We start from the raw sequence: 21,760 nt of genomic DNA on the forward strand, positions 1-21,760 counted from the left end.
ACGTGGATTAGCACACGGTTGACTTGGTCCTTTCATGGTGTGCTTAAAAGAACAAGCAAAACTAAATCAGCCATACCTTATCCTTTGAGTAAATATACTGTAGAGCATTAACAGATTTGAATATGCATTCTGTTCAGCCAGCTGTGTCTGCTCAGTTAAGTGCAAGATGGTCACACCATGGAGAGGCACAGCTTACAGGGCTATTTTAGAAAGAAGGAAGAGCAGCAAGAAGAGGAACCATCAAGGTAGGATAGGCCCCTGCATGATAGAAGTGGCTGACATCAAAAAATCCTACCAGTGGCTGGACAAAGCTGGACTCAAAGAAAAGGCACTAATCATGGCAGCAAAGGAACAAGCTCTAAGTATAAGATCAGTAGAGGCTGGGGTCTATCACACCAGGCAAGACCCCAGGTGCAGGCTGTGTAAAGATGCCCCTGAGACAATCCATCACGTAACAGCAGGGTGCAAGATGCTAGCAGGCAGGGTATACATGGAGCGACATAACCAAGTGGCATCCATAGTATACAGGAACATCTGTGCCGAATATGGCCTAGAAGTCCCGAGGTCAAAGGGCAGTTGAGAATGACCGAGCTAAGATCCTTTGGGACTTCCAGATACAGACGGACAAACTGGTGATGGCTAACCAACCAGACATTGTAGTGGTGGACAAGCAGATAGATGTAGCTATACCAACTGATAGCAACATCAGGCTCGAGAAATACCAAGGGCTGAGAAAAGAGCTGGAGAAGATGTGGAGTTTGAAGACAACAATGGCCCCAGTGTTAATCGGAACACTCGAGGCAGTGACCCTCGAGCTGGGCAAGTGGCAAGATCCCAGGAACCTAATCTGAGAAGATCAGAAGTTCAGAAGGGTGCAGTCCTAAGAACAAGAACAATACTACACAGGACCTTCAAGCTTCCAGGATTCTGGTACAGGACCCAAGCTTTTGTTACAATACTACAATTTTTTAATACTTGTTAAAAAAAAAATCCACTCATTTTGAATTTGACTACACAACAGATTTGGAACCTCTGTATCCTTTATTTTTGGTTTCACATTGGAAAATATTTTCCGCTGATGACAAGTATGAACTGCAGGCAGACAATATTAGTATCTGGACTCTTTACCTGTGGAGCCATGTCGTCAGAATATGAGTAGAATGTGATCTGGTGTTGTTTCACAGAAATACAATCCTCTTTAGCCCAGAAGACACAGTGACACCACATGTTAAATGAGAAACCAACACCATTTCTGAATCTCATTTATATTTATAGCATGCTAAAATGTAAATTTGGATTTGTGTATTGTTCCTGAGCCCACGCTGTGATTTTGTCATGTTGTTTTTAGTGCAGTGTTGACTGGAGGCCATCCAACATTAGTTGTGACCATGTAGTTTAAATACATATATTTCTCTGAAACTTAAACTGATGCAAACTCAGTTGATATCACTTTGGGAAATTCATCAGACTTCAGTAGCAGCTACTAGTGTTGCTACACCTACTCCTGAGTGTAGCAACACTAGTAGTTGTTAATCCTCAAGGCTTAATCATCTTCCATAAAAATGTTTAAAACTGATTAAGTTCCTGTTTATCTTGTACAGCGTTTTCATGCAATTTGGGTGAAATGCAGACAAACACGAGCGAATGCTGTGCTCTAGCTTTCCACTCACATGTAGAAAATAGGTTCTGAGAGGAAAATGACCTGAAGATGATCCATAAACCCAAAAAACTAAAGTAAGTTACCAACAGAAAGACCAACTTTTTTTTTTAATCCCAAGAGGAATTTCTCATGTGACAAGAAGCACAGGCAAAGTGCAAGAAAACAGAAAAGAACTTCTTAAAAGATTGAAGTAGGTGACATTAAAAATCTTTCAGTGTATATACAGCACAAAATACCGCACATACTATAAAACTTCAGACTGCATACAGTCTGTGAAAGATGTCTAATAATGCAACTCCAGCAGCCATGATGGACATCACATAGGTACAAACAGGTAAAACAAAAGTCAAAGGACACTAATGTAGTGTTTTTGAAGTTAAAGTTTAGGTTACATGGGTTAGAATTAAAGTGATAGACTATAATACCTGGTAAGTAGTACATGCTGCAGTTTCCTGGACAGTTATAAAAGACCCTAGGATTGAGTTTTGGCCCGGCTTGTGTCCAGTGTAACATGGTTACAAATGTAAGGAACTACCTGAACAAGTAAGAAACCAAACTGAAGGTCTTTAGCAAAAAATGAAGTGCTACTGTGTGTAAGCTGAAACATGGCTGCAGCTGCAGTTAGGACTTCGTGGAAGAGTCAGACCATCAACAACGTGAAACATCAATAACGGATGCCCTTGATAAATGATAAGACCCTAACCCTATGTTACTGTTTACACAACCTTGCATTGAAAAAAAAACATACAGTACTCTTCCTCTGACTTTTCACGAGGGTTATCTATCAAGACTTGGGCACTGTGAAAGATAGTGTCCAAGAAAAGAGTGCACTGGACAAAAACTGTAAAACTTTTTTTTTTTAAAGTTTGCAGTATAACAGGAGAAAAACCTTGAACAATGTTGGCAGTACGTTCTTTGTTCATTTGGGGATTCAGGGATTATTTATTTATTTATTTTAAAATCATATATACTGGAATAGTTTTCCCCCCTACATAAATAGACTTTGACTTGAATTGACTTTCTTTTAAAACCTTGAAAATCTCATAAAAGTGAAATAATTGATTTTCTTCTATCTGTAGTATTAACATTCAATTAAAACGTAACATAAATTCATTATATAACAATGTCATTTTAAATGCCTGTGAGTGATTTTAAACGGGGTGTCAAAGCTGAACAGGTTTTTAATGAACAGTCTTGAGGCTTGAGAGTTGACTTAAAGGATCAATATGAAACTCTCCTGCCCCCTCCTGTTAGAAAGAGGCATCACAACCCACCGTGGGTGGGTTGTTTCTTAATCAAGAAACATTTGTCTTCAAATGTTTCTTGATTAAATAAAGCTCGCGTTGTTTTCACATCACTGCCATTCGAGGTTCACTTTTAAAGACCCACACTGTGAATTTATCAGTTTATATGTTATATGTCATTTTTAGAGTCTATCGTTGATTTTGGAGATGATGGCATATTTTTATGTTTATTTTCAGACCAAAATATATTCAAGCATATATTCACTAATTTCACACATAATTACTCTTTCTTTTCATTCTTCTTTGGTTAGCAGACTTTATGAATTGCGATACCACACGAGGTAACCATTTAAAGCACTATAATGTGAGTGAATAGTCTCCTGTCAGTGTGTGCAGCCAGTAGCAGTTCCCGTGGTGGACAGCAGGGGGCTCTGTAATGACGTAAGAGAATTGCGTAGAGCTGCAGGGTTGTGAGGAGAGAAACGTCTCTGCATTTTGAAAGGGTTTGAAAACTGAAGACAAAGTTCAGCTAACAAAAATTGCTGAGGAGTCAGTTTCCTGTCTTCTGATTTGTCAGAGTGAGACCTTCTTCTGCTCCTGGACAGTATTGTTTAGATTTATGATTGGGGTTGAATTTGGATGGAAAACATGCTGTTCAGCGTAGTGTGTGGAACAAACCCTGCTTGTAATGTCAGAAAATGACATAACTTTTGTTGAGTCATTTGTCATTTCTTTTGCTGTTAATGTCCTCAAACTGATTCTAGGTTATTTGATGAAAGTCTCTTATACCACTGCTTTGGCTTTCATGAATAGGAGTATATAAATACAATACAATACAGTCCTATTTATATAGCACATATAAAAACCAGAGGTATGCCAAAGTCCTTCACAGAACCAATTAAGAGTAATAATAAATACAAATAAATAAAATAATCTTATATAGCTCTCTTCTACTCTGTCTGAGCACTTAAAGCGCTTACCCATTCACTTCTTCTAAGCTCTTAAGTGCTCTATCTAGCATTCATACACATTGGAGAGCAACATGGGGTTAGTATCTTGCCCAAGAAAATTTGGCATGCAGACTGGGATCAAACCACCAACCTTCTGGTTAGCAGCTGACCTGCTCTACCACCTGAGCTACAGCCACCCATCAAAGTGCAAAGAACAATGCATAAAATCGTCCACTTCACAGTGTTCTGGAGCTGACATGATCTCAAGTGATAAAATGATAACGTGATTTGAATGATGAAAGCGCAAACTCTATCAGTGAAGACTACTTGCAATACTGTAAAAAGATTCCAGGAAGAAGACAGTGGATTAAAATTGTGGTAAAATACTCAAGGATGCCAAAGAATGACATTTATTGTACAAGAAATACAATAGGAACACTGTGAGAGATATTCATTAATCATCTCAGTGTAATGTGCATATTGTGTGTATGGCATTTACACATTGTTGTTCCCCTGCTGTTTGTTAGCTTGACCATCTGTCTGACCTTTGCACTACTGATACTATCCGTGCGTGTGTTTATCTGTGTGTCTGTGTGTGTGTGTTGTTGTTGTTACTATGGCCTAGATCACATTAGAACAAACCATTACACCAAAGCATAACAGATAAGGATGGATGCGGAGGGAGAGGAACTGGAGATGTGTTGGAATAGACAAGAGGGGAGGGACTTTTAGAAACAAGAGACACACCATGTAATCACATGGAGTGATAATGATCATAATTTGATCTTATTTTTAAAACTTTTAACAAGTTTTGTCCTAGAGATGGATCCAGTCCAAATGTACAGGCAGGTTTCTGAGCCACCGGTAGGATGCTTTTGCAGGAAAACAGTAGAAAACAAACTGATATGTGATGTTATAGGTTTATCAGTTTCAAACTGTTTTTTGTGCTTGAAACGGCATAAATTACAAAAGTAATGAAAAATATGAAGTAATTTAACAGTCAACTCTCAGTTATGCAGTTATTATTATTGTTAGAGTTCCATGTTTCTGTTTATTTGGGTTTAAGATTTGTGCCCTCATGTTTTGTGTGGGTTTAGTTTCATTTGTCATTTTCTGTCTGTCTCTCTATGTTGAGTCTGCGTCTTAGTGTGATGGTTTCTTGTTCCTGTTTTATTGTGAAGGTCTGCGTCTCATGTGAGTGTGTTCAGTTTTACCTCTGTCTCGTCTTGTTGATTATTCCCAGCTGTGTCCACCACCTGTGTGTAATTCCCCTGTGTTTCTCTGTGTGTATTTAAGTCATGTCCTCTGTCATTGTAGTTGCTGGTCCGTCTGCGTATCCACCATGTTTCATCCGTGTGTTCCCTGCCGTCATCATCATGTACCATCGTCTTCCTTCCTTTATGTTCAGGTTCGTGTTCGGGCTCAGTAGTTTAGTTGTCCCAGTATAGTTTAGTTCTCCGTTTTGCTGTTTGCCTCTCTTTTTGTGTTCAATAAATCACCTTTACACCTTCACGACTGCCTGCGTTTGGATCCTCCTTTTCCTTTTCTACACGGCTCTTTTCACTCGCCGTGACAATAACTATAGGTATGTACAGGCTGTAGTGAGTACAAGCTATGTACAGGATATGAACAGGATATAAATATGAAAAACTATACAGAATATGAAATAAATAACTTTACAGAAATCTGAGATATACAGCTATACAGAAATGGGAACTATGCAAGTTGTAAACAGTTGTGGGGTTAAAAATTATCGTATGTACAGAATGATTATTTACACAGAGCTATACAGTAGTGCAGTTAAGATAAGTGAGATATGTGGATAATTTCTACAGAGGCTATATAAAGTGCTAGTGGTTGTGAGTGGTTGTTCAGTCCATGTTATTATTGTGTGTTTGAGGGTACAGTTGTCCATTGTGAGTGTGTGTGTTCAGTCCATGTGTTAACGTGGGTCAGATATCAGGAGGCAGAGTTCAGGAGTCTGACAGCTGTGGGGAAGAAGCTGTTCCGGTACCTGGTGGTCTTAGTCCGGAGGCTCCTGTAGCGCCTCCCAGAGGGCAGGAGGGTGAAGAGTCCATGTGATGGGTGACTGGGGTTTCTGATGATTTTCCCAGCCCTTTTCAGACACCGCTTCCTGTAGATGTCTTTTATGGCAGAAAGTGGTGCTCCGGCGATGCGCTGGGCAGTTTTCACGACCCTCTGCAACGCCTTCCGGTCCGAGGCAGAGCAGTTCACGTACCAGACTGTTGTACAGTTGGTCCGGATGCTCTCGATGGTGCAACGATAGAAGTTCACCAGGATGTCTGAGGACAGGTGGTTCTTCCTCAGAGTCCTCAAGAAGAAGAGGCGCTGGTGAGCCTTCTTGACCAGCTTGGAGCAGTTGGTCGTCCAGGTGAGATCCTCGGAGATGTGGACTCCCAGGAACTTGAAGCTGCTCACACGCTCCACAGCCGTCCCCTTAATGTGGATGGGTGGATGTGGGTCAGCATTCCTCCTGTAGTCCACGATGAGCTCCTTGGTCTTCTCGGTGTTAAGCAGCAGGTTGTTTGTGTCGCACCACTCAGCCAGACGATCCACCTCCTCCCTGTAGGCGGCCTCATCGTTGTCACTGATGAGGCCAATCACCGTGGTGTCATCTGCAAACTTAATGATGGTGTTGGAACCATCAGCAGGTCTGCAGTCGTGGGTGAAGAGGGAGTAGAGGAAAGGGCTCATCACACAGCCTTGTGGTACACCGGTGTTCATCGTGATTGTAGATGAGCAGCGGTTATCCAGCCGGACATGTTGGGGGCGGTTGGTCAGGAAGTCCAGTAACCATTTGCAGATGAGGGAACTGATGCCCAGGTCTGTCAGTTTCCTGATGAGCTGTGAGGGGTGGATTGTATTGAATGCTGAACTGAAGTCTATAAACAGCATTCTGGCATATGTGTTGTTGTTGTCCAGGTGTGAGAGGACAGAGTGCATTGCGATGGAGACCGCATCCTCTGTGCTCCTGTTCTGGCGGTATGCGAATTGGTGGGGGTCCAGGGTGGGGGGGAGACAGGATTTGAAGTGTGCTAGGACCAGCTGCTCTAAGCAATTAGTCATAATGGGGGTGAGTGCTACTGGGCGGTAGTCATTGAGGCAAGATGGGTTGGAGTTTTTGAGTATCGGGACGATGGAGGTGGATTTGAAGCAGGCCGGTACCACAGCGTGGGCCAAGGACAGGTTGAATATGTCTGTCAGCACTCCTGCAAGCTCCCCAGAACACGCTCTGAGAACACGCCCGGGGATGCCATCAGGACCTGCAGCCTTGTGGACATTGATCCTGCTCAGCACCGCTCCTACATCGGTGGGGGAGAGAGTCAGAGGTTGGTGGTCTGGCGTCACGTCTGCTTTGGTTGTGGTTGTGGGGTTCCCTCGCTCAAAACGAGCATAAAAGTTGTTGAGCTCGTTGAGGAAGGAGACATCAGAGGATGCGGGGGAGGGTTTGGTGGTCCTGTAGTCTGTGATGGTCTGGAGTCCTTGCCATCATCATCAGTGGGGTAAAACTAACCTTTCTCACAATGGTTTAAACCCAGGTCACATTCCCTATTTAAGTGCACAGAAGTAGAATGACAAATTAATTGCTTTTAGGACTCTTGTCCTCTATACTAATACATGACAGATTCAGCCAGTGTAGCACAGGCTTAGATCTGGCCCGTTTATTATTGTTTATATTGTTTCATAATCAGTGAAATTGTTTAAGGGGAAGCAAGGTAGTGATTGCATAAATAAAAACAGACATCAATTAAAATATACAAAGTAAAGTCATCTCTCACCTTTCATCTCAAACACCAGTCTGTCATAAAAACGATCTGTCTTGCATCCATCCTTTACTTCACTGCCATCTAGTGGTTGCAGTTAGCTATTGTCTCTGGAAGCAGAATTAACGCAGCTTGACAGTGGAGCCACTGGATCTGTATGAGCAAGCATTTTCATGGCCGTGTCACTATCCTGTTAACAATGGCTTGTCATGCCCAGAGGGCAGCAGCTGTTGTGGTCCTCACAGGACATCCACTATTCACTCTATGCAAGGCCACCTGGGTTGGCTGGTAGACTGTTTACTTAGCCTGATAGGGCGGAGGACACCGTCTCAGCTGAACTATGGACACGCACACACATACACTTACACTGATAAGCACTCACACATCCCCCCTCCCCTTCCAATGCCTTCGATGCTTGTTGCCTCCTGGGAACACGAGGCGGGTCTCGGCCCGCGCTGGAGAGTCGGCGCAGTGGCAGGATGGCTGCTGTGTTGCCTGGGATTACTCCTCATCCCCTACCCAACCCTGGTCACGTGCTGTATAATGTTGTACTGTGGACATTTATGTGCTTTCTGTGCAGAGGAGTTTTTTTGTTTCCTGTTCTCATGCTGTCCTCCTATAGCCCAGCATGAGTAGAGGTCTCTTTTTTTCCTCTTGTACTTTCCCATTGTAGTGTACATTTCAGTGTTTTTTCTGTAATGCAACTGTTCTCTGACTTGTATCCCCATGCGATGTCTGTGTTGTGTGTGTATGGGGGGCGGGTTCATTCCACTGCAGGGCAACCTGCCACTGCATGTGGCAAATAAAATTTGAACTTGAACTTGAACTACAAAGATATGATTTTATAGACTATGATAAATCACTGTAAATTACACAAGATATAAAAGTGTTTAAAATAAGCTCAACATTATCCATCAATGTTAGTACTACTTTGAACCACATAACACTATTGAGGAATATTTCTCTAAAGAATAAATACTTTATTTTAGAAGTTTAAGCTCGTCTTTTTTGGAGGTTGCTGGGTGGGGGAGCTATAGTCTCAGCTATCCTTTCTGTACAAGTACCTGCATGCCACGCTTTTAATGTATATGGGGAAAACAGGGAAATGAAAGTTCAACTGGAATTGCACATTTGAACTTGAAATTCCAAATGCTTTCATCCAACATTTTATTACTGAAAAAGTTTCATAGGCTACACATTTTGGGTTGCGGGTCTAGGTTATCATTAGCAATGCTACTAGCTGGTGTTTTTTACTTGAACTGTTATCTGAATCAGCCAGCTTACATATAGATACATATATATGTGCAAGAACAAGTTCTTTATAAAAATGGGTATTTGAACAGCATTTTCACTGGTTTCATTTGGCTCTTTCATCATGAGAGCTTTTCAGATCTGCTGCAGTTAGAGGACTGGTTAGGTAAAGGCAACTAATGGTATTATAAGAAGTTGCTAGCACTGAAAGTTGGAAAAAGAAAACAAGCACCCATTTATATTTATATGGGTGCTATTTGGTTATTGGGTCTAAATACCATACTCATGAACCCGATGTGTCTTGTCTTGAAGACAGCAGCCTGGGGTATAAATTTAAATGCTGAAGGTAGTTATTCAGAAAGGATTCATTGCTTCGTACGTATTTGACAAATACTATAAAAATAGATTTTTTAAATGATTTAAGCTTTCCTACGTTTATTTTATGTCATTTTCAGGCTTAAGAATATAATGTTTAAAAAATCAACTGTAAATTGCACCCTAGTATGTCTAGCAAAAAGAGTGTGTGTGCGTGTCCATCCATTCCTGCAGTGCAGTGGTGCATCCAGGGAGTTGATAGGAGCTGAACTGTAATTGTGTCAGAGCAAAGACCCAGAAAATGCAGAGAGACAGCCAGATAGATAGAGACAGTAAGAGAAAGACAGAGTCCCCCCATCGTCCTAAACTTACGGTAGCTAAATGTCATCCATCAAGGCATTTTAGTATTTTGTAGTTCAGTCTGCTGCACATGGAATGCTGCGGAATTTGTTTGATTCACCAGCTTTCCACTTGCTTTACATGTTCTGTTATCAAGGCTCCAGCTGGTGCTGATCACAGTCTAATATCATGTAACCTTGAATATATTATTTTGATTAAATTAGTAATAATAATCTGTGTAGGATACAATGCAGCTCCACTGAGGTTTAGAACAAAGCAATCCTGTTTCTATGCCATTAATACCAGGCAAATTAAAATGATGTATTTAAATGGCCTGTATTTGTATAGCACTTTACACTACATTCAGTCATCCACCCATCCACAGACTGGTGATGGCAGCTACATTGCAGCCACAGCTGCACTGACAGAGGCGAGGCTGCCGGACACTGACGCTACCGGGCCCTCTGACCACCACCAGTAGGCAATGGGTAAAGTGTCTTGCCCAAGGACACAACAACCGAGACTGTCGGAGCTGGGGCTCGAACTGGCAACCTTCTAAATACAAGACAAACTGCCAACTCTTGAGCCACGATCGCTTTGTATAGTCAAAACTGCAAAAAAAAAAAAAAAATACTGACTGTTTTTTAAACAGAAGTTCATTTTGGTGACATTTGAATATTTTTTTGTTTTAAAATGCACATACTTCATGTTTATAAGGGCAAAGAAATGTGTTTTGGAGAGTATCACGATGCATGCTCTGTCATGGTCCTGACAGACTCAGTTTGTGAGTTTTGTTTTGGACTTGTTATTAACTTCTTAGAAAGTATAAGTTAATTATATTCTAGTTCCTGAGCATGTTACTTTCCACACCCTCTGTGTTTGTAATTATAGTTTTTGGTATGTTCATGCCTGTCCTAGTCTCCTCTCCGTATTTTTTTTCTTCAGTCTCCCTGGTCATGTCTCCATGTCTGTTTATCCCCAGTCCAGGTATCAAGCCCAGGTGTCTTAATCTGAATCTCATTATGTGCATGTTACTTCCTGTTTTATTTTGACAGTCTGATTCTGTTCAGCTGTGTGCCCAGGTATGTCCACTCTGCCCTAATCTCTAATCTCTCTTGTGTGTGTATATATTGTCTGCATCTCCTCTGTTCTCTGTCATGTTGACAATTCAAGCTTTGTGTTTCTGTGTTTCTTGTGAGTTCTGTGTCATCCTTTTTGTGTGTGTGTGTGGCTAAACTTAAACCTGATGTTTAGCCGTGTCTGCAAGTCCTGAATTTGTGTCCTTACCTTGCCTGCCATACCAAACCCTGACAGAATGACATGACCAGAAATGGACTGAGCGGACTTTGGAAGACCTCAAAACCCCACTGCGGGTTCTAGGAGGGGGGAATTCTGGCGGGCCCTGGAGCATGGGTTATCTTTCAATTGTCCCTAGGGGTTCCCCAAAGTTGCTTTGCCGCTCACTCTCCAGCCTTACCGCTTACCAGCTCCTGTTCCCTGCTGCTGGACAGCTACAGGTGCCTTGGTGTTCACCTGAACAACAAACTGGACTGGACTCATAACTCAGACGCCCTCTACAGGAAAGGGCAGAGCAGGCTGTACCTGCTGCGGAGACTCAGGTCGTTTGGAGTAGAGGGCCCACTCCTGAAGATCTTCTATGACTCTGTGGTGGCCTCAGCCATCTTCTATGGTGTGGTCTGCTGGGGCGGCAGCATCTCTGCTGGGGACAGGGAGAGACTGAACAGGCTGATCCGAAGGGCCAGCTCTGTTCTAGGATGCCGTCTGGACCCAGTGGAGGTGGTGAGTGACAGGAGAATGGCGGCTAAGCTATCATCCCTGTTGGACAACATCTCCCACCCCATGCAAGAGACTCTGACAGCAGTGAGCAGCTCCTTCAGTGGGAGACTGCGGCATCAACAGTGTGGGATGGAGAGATTTCGCAGGTCTTTCCTCCCCACTGCTGTCAGACTCCACAACAAAGACTTTTGCAGCTGATCAAACCCTCACACGTGCAATAAGACTGCTATATGTGCAATTCTTGTACAATTCGTCTTCTGACAAAGTTGTACTTTTGTATTTTCTTACTCAGTTGTATATAGCATTTGTATTTCTATTTTATTCTATAGTATATATTATTCTATTGTATTCTATTTTATTCTATTGTATATAGTATTTTATTTTATTTTATTTTATTTTATTGCATTCCAGTGTTTTCTAATTTCTGCTACATAACTTTGCACTTTTGCTGTAACAAAACAAATTTCCCACCTGTGGGACTAATAAAGGTCATCTTATCTTATCTGCTTCACACTTGGGAAGGCGTGGCTTACGTTGGCGGGGGAGTTTGTTTGGGTGACCTGCAGCCTCACTCCGCTGCAATCCTTCATCCTGTTTATTGGGGCTTCCTCATTCCGAGTTGCACAAGCTCTATGACTCACTGCTGCAGCCGAAGATCAGCACTTTTTCACCACTTACCTATTTGTCTGTCAGCTTTCCATTGCCTCGCCTTCCACCCGACTCCTCTGGACAGCAAGCTCCTCAGAGGAGGAACTGCTGTTTCCAGTGGCAGAATGGGCAGCCCCTGTCTGTTTGGAGGGAAGCGGTGAATGAAGTTGTGTGGAGTTTGTGTGCAAGTTCAGCAGTGCCCTAGCTTCTAACTTTTTCCCTTGCCTGAGTTTTTGAATTTTTGTATTTTGTTGAGTTTTCTGAATATTACAGCAATAAAGCTGCCTGTTTCAGTTTACCCATTTGTTACAGAGCCTTATGTCAGCTTACACCTTTTTAAAAAAAAATAAATATTAGCTGCTCCTTCTTGTTTAAGTTCCTTGATGTTATTGTTATTTTGAAGTTTTTAGTTTCATTCAGGGTCATAACCATGTGTCCAGTGATGTAGTGTTTAACAGAATACATTGGGAAGTGAAAGGCCACTTTAGCTTTTATTCAGAGCCATGATCAGGATTTATAAATCAGTAAGGTTCCTAAAGGTATTGTATTTAATGTGTAGTAGCTGTGTTTACAGAATACACTTCTGTAGAGACTACGTCTTAGGGTAGCAATACAGGGAGTGCAGAATTATTAGGCAAGTTGTATTTTTGAGGAATAATTTTATTATTGAACAACAACCATGTTCTCAATGAACCCAAAAAACTCATTAATATCAAAGCTGAATGTTTTTGGAAGTAGTTTTTAGTTTGTTTTTAGTTGTAGCTATTTTAGGGGGATATCTGTGTGTGCAGGTGACTATTACTGTGCATAATTATTAGGCAACTTAACAAAAAACAAATATATACCCATTTCAATTATTTATTTTTACCAGTGAAACCAATATAACATCTCCACATTCACAAATATACATTTCTGACATTCAAAAACAAAACAAAAACAAATCAGTGACCAATATAGCCACCTTTCTTTGCAAGGACACTCAAAAGCCTGCCATCCATGGATTCTGTCAGTGTTTTGATCTGTTCAACATCAACATTGCGTGCAGCAGCAACCACAGCCTCCCAGACACTGTTCAGAGAGGTGTACTGTTTTCCCTCCTTGTAAATCTCACATTTGATGATGGACCACAGGTTCTCAATGGGGTTCAGATCAGGTGAACAAGGTGGCCATGTCATTAGTTTTTCTTCTTTTATACCCTTTCTTGCCAGCCACGCTGTGGAGTACTTGGACGCGTGTGATGGAGCATTGTCCTGCATGAAAATCATGTTTTTCTTGAAGGATGCAGACTTCTTCCTGTACCACTGCTTGAAGAAGGTGTCTTCCAGAAACTGGCAGTAGGACTGGGAGTTGAGCTTGACTCCATCCTCAACCCGAAAAGGCCCCACAAGCTCATCTTTGATGATACCAGCCCAAACCAGTACTCCACCTCCACCTTGCTGGCGTCTGAGTCGGACTGGAGCTCTCTGCCCTTTACCAATCCAGCCACGGGCCCATCCATCTGGCCACATCAGTGGTGGTCGTCTTTCAGCCTTTCTTACCTTGGCCATGTCTCTGAGTTTTACACACCTTGTGCTTTTGGGCACTCCAGTGATGTTGCAGCTCTGAAATATGGCCAAACTGGTGGCAAGTGGCATCTTGGCAGCTGCATGCTTGACTTTTCTCAGTTCATGGGCAGTTATTTTGCGCCTTGGTTTTTCCACACGCTTCTTGCGACCCTGTTGACTATTTTGAATGAAACGCTTGATTGTTCGATGATCACGCTTCAGAAGCTTTGCAATTTTGAGACTGCTGCATCCCTCTGCAAGATATCTCACTATTTTTGACTTTTCTGAGCCTGTCAAGTCCTTCTTTTGACCCATTTTGCCAAAGGAAAGGAAGTTGCCTAATAATTATGCACACCTGATATAGGGTGTTGATGTCATTAGACCACACCCCTTCTCATTACAGAGATGCACATCACCTAATATGCTTAATTGGTAGTAGGCTTTTGAGCCTATACAGCTTGGAGTAAGACAACATGCATGAAGAGGATGATGTGGACAAAATACTCATTTGCCTAATAATTCTGCACTCCCTGTACAATCAAAATCAGAAAGGACTTTATTTTATACAGCTTACAACTTTAGCAGTCGCAGCTGGGTATTTACAAAAATGGAAGAGTTTTGTGTGCATAAAATAATGCAATAAAAGAAAATAACAATAGAGAACTTGAAATTAAAATAGAGTAAGGGAAAAACAACCTCATGTGTCAACCTAACCTCGTAAACACAACCAAATCACACGCAGGGCAGATTGTAGGGTGGGTTATAACTTTGTAGAATTATTTTCAATGTTAAAGCCATCTAGTGCATCACTCATTAACTCATTCCAATTGTTGTTTTGTAAAAAAACAAAACAAAAAACAGCTTAATAGCTGGTTATGCCATGGTTCATGTGTAAATAGGTTGGCACAAAGTAATTTAATATGTTATGGATAGAGAGGGGACAGCAGATCTTACCATGTCCAGTCTAATATAACAGATAAGCTGACCAGGTGTAGGCTCAGCTATAGCACAAATCCATTAATACAGTTTTGCTGTCGTTGTCAACTAATAGTAAATACATTTTGTTAATTTTACCTCCTAGGACCTGGCATCCACATATGTGGACATCACATTTTGGGATGTCTAGACCAAAATACAAAATTTTGCTCTACAAGGAGCTGAATTTCCACTTATGAGGACATTATACTGCCCCTGTTCTATCGAAATGTAAAGCAAATATCCTCATATGTGGATCTCATTTCTCTCAGAAACAAAAATCAGGTAAAAATAATAATTCTGGTAATTCTTTGTTTTTACATTAATCAGTTCCCAAACAGCCCAAATAGCAAAGAGAAATTAAAAATGCATGCCATGAAAGAGTTCGAGTCTTAGGAGGATAATAGATATTTATTTAAGTATCGAGATAAAAATATTTTACAATTCAAAACAATGTTTGCTTGTAATTGGTGGGGGCATCTGCCAAGGGGCAAAAACACAAACTATCAGAGAGTTAAGAAAATCAAATAGACAGTGAATAGATGTCAGTGGCGAAGAAATGCTTAGTGAATTATGTAGCCTGATCCTAGAGCAGCATAACAAAGGGATGTTTGAGGATCAACAGATGCCTATATGCTTTATTAAAAAGGAAATTTGAAGCCTAATCCTGTAAGTTCTTCTCAATATTGTAATATCAGCTTTTTTTAAATGACTCTGGCAGTGTATTTTTGCTGTTTTTAGAGGTTTTGTGTTTTAAGTATAGATGCTTGGCCTTGACAACATTGTATATTCTTTCAGACTTAATACAAATTCCCCAGTTTTATATAACTCTCTCTCTCTCTCTCACACACACACACACACACACACACACACACACACACACACACACACACACACACACACACACACACACACACACACACATTCTTTTACACATTGTGCCAATAGAGGGCATTAATTGTGCCTGACTGTACACATTTAACACATAGTTTACAAGCTAAATTTGAGCTGAATTCAGAAGAATTTGAAATGAAGCCAACACAAATAAACAATTAAGTATAAAATTTGCTATTTCATGATTGTGTCTTTTCAGGCTCTAATTAATCTGCGTCTATCATTTTGTATATGAGGAAATCTGCAAAAATTCATTAAAAATGGCTGCAGGTCAATAAAGCAAAGCCAGCAGATTTATTAAGTCGGAGCCCATTTCACAGAGACAGAAAGGGATCTGAGATCAAACCAGTAAGAATTCAGGTAGACGTCTAAACTGCACAAAACTGTCTACCTCTTTATCTGTCTGAAGGAGGGTTGACTGACTCACCCAGCATTGGTGACTCCCCTCACTTCATGAAAAAATACTTGTCTTTAGGTGGAATTCAACAGTTAAAAGAATATTTTCCTGGGAATATCCAGGAGAGGACAGCAGACCCTATCATAACATCTCAGTGCAGTTGGGTCTGCTAACTTGTCAGTCAGTCAAGCCCAAGATAGTTTATTTTTTGCTTCCATCACTTATTACCACCAGTCAATGTCAATGACTTTGTATTTTGGTCATATTGGGGAGCTTCTCGGATGAGAGGTGAAACATCTTCAAGCAACTTAAAGAAGTCCAGACGCTTTTCTTTGCAAGCTCCTTTGACTACAATGACCTGGATGACTGAGAACCTTCACAGACATTGGGGATATGATATTGATGCTGATCTGTTGATCTTCAACATGAAGCAATCATTTTGAGGAAAATGCAACTGAAATATATAAAATCAAAGGTTTACTTATTCAAATAATTAATCATCAGAGAAAATCTGCTCGTATAAACTGAATGTAGACCAGTCAAGGAAATCCCATTTGAATGTTCCTACTAATGTAGCAAACTAACATAGAAAAATGACATGTAATGAAATTACTTAAAGTCAGCATTTTGGGAAGATTTTTATTATTATTATTATTATTATTATTATTATTATTAATTTATTTTTTTGAATGCAGGACAGCCACTACAAACATATGACTTTATAGAATATGATTAAACTGCCAGTAAGATTAAATTGTCATGCCAAATCTAATAGAACAGGTAAGTGGAACAAGTGCTAGCTCCACCAGAGCTTTCATATTAGCACCTCTGAGAAATCACTTGATTAACCAAAAAACACTGATGGGAAATTTCTCAGCAGAAAAACCCTTTAATTTCATTTTACTTTCATTGCGAGGTTTTCAAAAGCAGTGGTTCTAAAAAATTCCACGACCATTTGGCAGCTACAGTAGATAGTGAGATAACTAAGGTAGTAATAAAATATATACAGGGAGTGCAGAATTATTAGGAAAACGAGTATTTTGTCCACATCATCCTCTTCATGCATGTTGTCTTACTCCAAGCTGTATAGGCTCAAAAGCCTGCTACCAATTAAGCATATTAGGTGATGTGCATCTCTGTAATGAGAAGGGGTGTGGTCTAATGACATCAACACCCTATATCAGGTGTGCATAATTATTAGGCAACTTCCTTTCCTTTGGGATCTGAACCCCGTTGAGAACCTGTGGTCCATCATCAAATGTGAGATTTACAAGGAGGGAAAACAGTACACCTCTCTGAACAGTGTCTGGGAGGCTGTGGTTGCTGCTGCACGCAATGTTGATGGTGAACAGATCAAAACACTGACAGGATCCATGGATGGCAGGCTTTTGAGTGTCCTTGCAAAGAAAGGTGGCTATATTGGTCGCTGATTTGGTTTTGGTTTGTTTTTGAATGTCAGAAACGTATATTTGTGAATGTGGAGATGTTATATTGGTGTCACTGGTAAAAATAAATAATTGAAATGGGTATATATTTGTTTTTTGTTGAGTTGCCTAATAATTATGCACAGTAATAGTCACCTGCACACACAGATATCCCCCTAAAATAGCTAAAACTAAAAACTACTTCCAAAAACATTCAGCTTTGATATTAATGAGTTTTTTGGGTTCATTGAGAACATGGTTGTTGTTCAATAATAAAATTATTCCTCAAAAATACAACTTGCCTAATAATTCTGCACTCCCTGTACAGTTCTACTGCCAGGAAAGCATGCAGAGAGGGGAAGACCTCTGGAAAAAAGGACAGTGTTATTTATTACATTTGTATTCTATTTTATTTTATATCTATTTTATTTATGTATTCTTATGTATTCATGGATTGCACTGCTCATTACTGTGTGTTTTCATTTAAGTTTGATGTTTCAACAAGTTGTTGTACCTATTTCACATTTTTATAGAAATATAATGACATCTACAGAGATGGGCAGTAACGCATTACAAATAACGTGTTACTGTAATCTGATTACTTTTTTAGCGTAATGAGTAAAGTAAGAGATTACTGTTGCAAAAAAGTAATTAGATTATTGTTACTTTCCTGTAAGCACACTGCGTTATTGCGTTACTAAAACCGTGATTTTTTTGCGAGAGTGTCTCATGACAATGACGTAAGTGCATGCGACGTCCATGGTAACAGACTTGAGTAGATCAACAATAGATAATATAGAGTTTGTGAAAGTACTGACCTTACTTTGAGTTTGATTCTGTGAAAAGTGACAAAAACATTAGCGTCCGCTGTACACTCTGTGTGGGAAGAAAACATCTATCTAAAGTGAAAAATTAAACCTCAAATCTGAGCAAGCAATAAGCACGTTGCCACGGGAATGTGAAATTCACAGAGAAACACCGGGATCCCCCCACTGACATGACCGCTGCAGCACCGGGCAAATCTCCGACTGCTCCGCTCCTGCTAAACAGGTGACTAGAGTTTTAAAAGCGACAGGACTCAGTACCACTGAGTCTTTGATTTTATTTATTCTTATTCTTTGCTGTGTTTTACTTGCATCTATTTGAAAGAATGAGTGTAAACACAAATTATTTTATTTTATATGCTGGAATATGCAGAAAATATAAATCTTAAACAAATTTCTTCCAGTCAGTGACTGTTGCATATAATTTAATTTTTGCTTGATGCAATGTGCATAAAGTTAAAAGCTAAAAAGCCTGTTGCGGAGGTGTAGTCCATGGCTCAGCTGCAGGGGAGGAGTGGTGCAGTGAGGTCAAGGGGGCGGTACCGGGAGGCAGGTGAGTAACCGGTGTTGGCGATTGACTGATGATGGTGTTCCTTTCAGTTTCCCTAGTACGGCAGAGTCGAGTGGGGAGAGAGAGAGCTGGACTGGAATGGACTGTTTGCCTTGAGCACAGAGCTGTCAGTAAAATACAAATACTCGTGTCACATACTTTATAAGTGGTGCCGAAACCCAGGAAGTGGGATGTCTGACCCACACAATGCATCACCCCCTCAGCCTGTGCAGTTGTTGGCACAGATGCTGGCAGGGTTGGCAACAGTGTGCCGAGACCAGGCGGTGGCCCAGCAGAAACGCCTGATTAAGCTGCAGGAACACCCAGGTCCTGGAGCAACTGGTTGGGGCCGTTGCACCGCTGAAGTCCCCGCCTCTGCCGGTAGCGATGCACTGGATGGGGGGATGGTGACGATCCCCAGATTCTTTTGGAGGCATTCCGTGCAACGGAGGAGGCGTGCCAGTGGCCACAAGCGGAGTGGGCCCCGTGCCTGATTCCACTACTGTTGGCGGAGGCTCAAACGGCAACCCTAAGCCTACCGCCGCCCTCACGGGCCAACTTTGCTGAGGTGAGCCGGGCTGTGTTAGACCGGATGGGCCTCGCCCCGGAAGATCATCGCCGGTGGTTCCGCGCCCGCAGGCTGACTTGGGAGGATCGGCCGTTCGCATGGGCGGAGTGGTGGCTGCAGCTGGGGCAGTTGGCAGGACAAGCCAAGCTGGTGGACAAAGTCGTGCTTGAGCAGTTTGTGGAGGGGGTGCCGGCAGAGACAGCTAGATGGGTCCGGTGCCATAGACCAGGGAGCCTAGAGGTGGCGGTCACGCTGGCGGAGGATCACCTGGCCGCCAAAGCAGAGGAGCCGGGGGGAGCCAGCCGGCCACTGAGCAAGCAAGCCCCAGTGCCGGCACCCAGGCGACGGGCTCCAGCGCCTGCACCGGGAGAACAGGCCCCGGTTTGGATTCCTACTAACCCGTTCTCTTCTGCCTTGCCTCCCCAGGGATCAGAGACAACCAGCGCTGCCCCTGAGCCACAGGAGTGCTGGAAGTGTGGGCAGCCAGGACACCTGAGAAGAGATTGTCCTGCCCCACTCTGATGGAAGTGGGGCAGGTGTCCTGCGTCGCCGGTGCCCCAGCACCCTCCCCTGGTCGAGGAGGGACATACAGACTCTAGGGGGCATAGGCCATGCTTTGGTGGACACGGGTTGTACGCAGACCCTCGTGCACCAAAGCTTGGTTCGACCTGGGGCATTGCTGGAGGCAGAGTGGGTGGAGGTGAATTGTGTTCATGGTGATGTGCACAAGTATCCCATAGTGCAGGGGTGGGCAACTCCAGGCCTCAAGGGTCGGTGTTCTGCAGGTTTTAGATATCACCCTGGGGCAGCACACCTGAATCACATGATTAGTTCACTACCAGACCTCTGGAGACATGTTGAGGAGGTCATTTAGCCATTTAAATCAGCTGTGTTGGTTCAAGGACACATCTAAAACCTGCTGGACACCAGCCCTCGAGACCTGGAGTTGCCCACCCCTGCGATAGTGCCACAGTTGTTAAAATATAAGGGCAAAACGCATATAGTTAAGGCTGCGGTTAGCCCGCGCCTGTTACATCCCCTTATCTTGGGCATGAATTGGCCGGGGTTTCATCAGCTGTTGGGGCAATACGCGGGGATGCAATCATGACCATTAGTAGCGTGTAGTGTCTGCGTGGCACTCAGCACTGATGCAGGGTCGTCCGACACTGACTCCGGGGAGGGGGAGACAGCGGGCCCTTCAAGGGAGGACCCGCCGGCTCTGGAAATTACCCCCACGGGAGATTTCCCACTGGAGCAGTCTCGTGATGGCACCCTACGCTCAGCCTTTGAACAAGTGATTGAGATTGATGGTCACGTGGTGCGCCCTGAAAGATAGGTTGTATTGACTATGTGCATGTTAGCATATTCTACTTCCGGTGCAGAAACTCCTGTGGGGAGCTTTGTTTCCGGTGTCCTATTCACGCCCTGTTTACGGTCCAAAACATCCATCCATCCATCTTCATCCGCTTTATCCGAGGCTGGGTCGCGGGGGCAGCAGCCTAAGCAAAGAGGCCCAGACCTCCCTCTCCCCAGCCACCTCCTCCAGCTTATCAGGGGGAATACCAAGGCGTTCCCAGGCCAGCCGAGAGATATAATCTCTCCAGCGTGTCCTGGGTCTGCCCCGGGGCCTCCTCCCGGTGGGGCATGCCTGGAACACCTCACCCAGGAGGTGCCCAGGGGGCATCCTTGTCAGATGCCTGAACCACCTCAGCTGGCTCCTTTCGATGTGGAGCAGCAGCTGCTCTACTCTGAGCCCCTCCCGGATGGCCGAACTTCTCACCCTATCTCTAAGGGAGAGGCCAGCCACCCTTCGGAGGAAGCTCATTTCTACCGCTTGTATCCGCGATCTCGTTCTTTTGGTCACTACCCACAGCTCGTGGCCATAGGTGAGGGTAGGGACGTAGATCGACCGGTAAATTGAGAGCTTCGCTTTTACACTCAGCTCCCCCTTCACCACGACGGACCGGTGCAGTGTCTGCATTACTGCAGCTGCAGCCCCAGTCTGTCGATCTCCGGCTACCTTCTCCCATCAGAGGGGCCGATGGCGCGATATGGCAGCCTCGCTTCTGTCAGTCTGCCCCAGGGCAGCTGTGGCTACAACTGTAGCTTGCCTCCACCAGTGTATGAATGTGAGAGTGAATGAATAGTGGCATTGTAAAGCGCTTTGGGTGCCTTGAAAAGCGCTATATAAATCCAATCCATTATTATTATTATTATTATCACTCGCGAACAAGACCCCGAGATACTTGAACTCCTCCACTTGGGGCAGGAACTCATCCCCGACCCGGAGTGGGCACTCCACCCTTTTCCGGCTGAGAACCATGGCCTCAGATTTGGAGGTGCTGATCCTCATTCCCGCTGCTTCACACTCGGCTGCGAACTGTTCCAGTGACTTATGTATGTATGTATGTATATATATGTATATATTGTACTATTCTTAGTTAGCGTATTGTCTGTCTTGTCTTAATGTTGGTTTAAAATGGAGCACTGTAACAAAAAATAATTTCCCCCAGGGATCAATAAAGTATTCTGATTCTGATTCTGATTCTGATTCAGTGCGAGCTGGAGGCCCTCACCCGATGAAGCCAACAGAAC

This window comes from Maylandia zebra, linkage group LG18, assembly GCF_041146795.1.
Source record: "Maylandia zebra isolate NMK-2024a linkage group LG18, Mzebra_GT3a, whole genome shotgun sequence".
In the NCBI taxonomy this organism is placed as follows: Eukaryota; Metazoa; Chordata; class Actinopteri; order Cichliformes; family Cichlidae; genus Maylandia; species Maylandia zebra.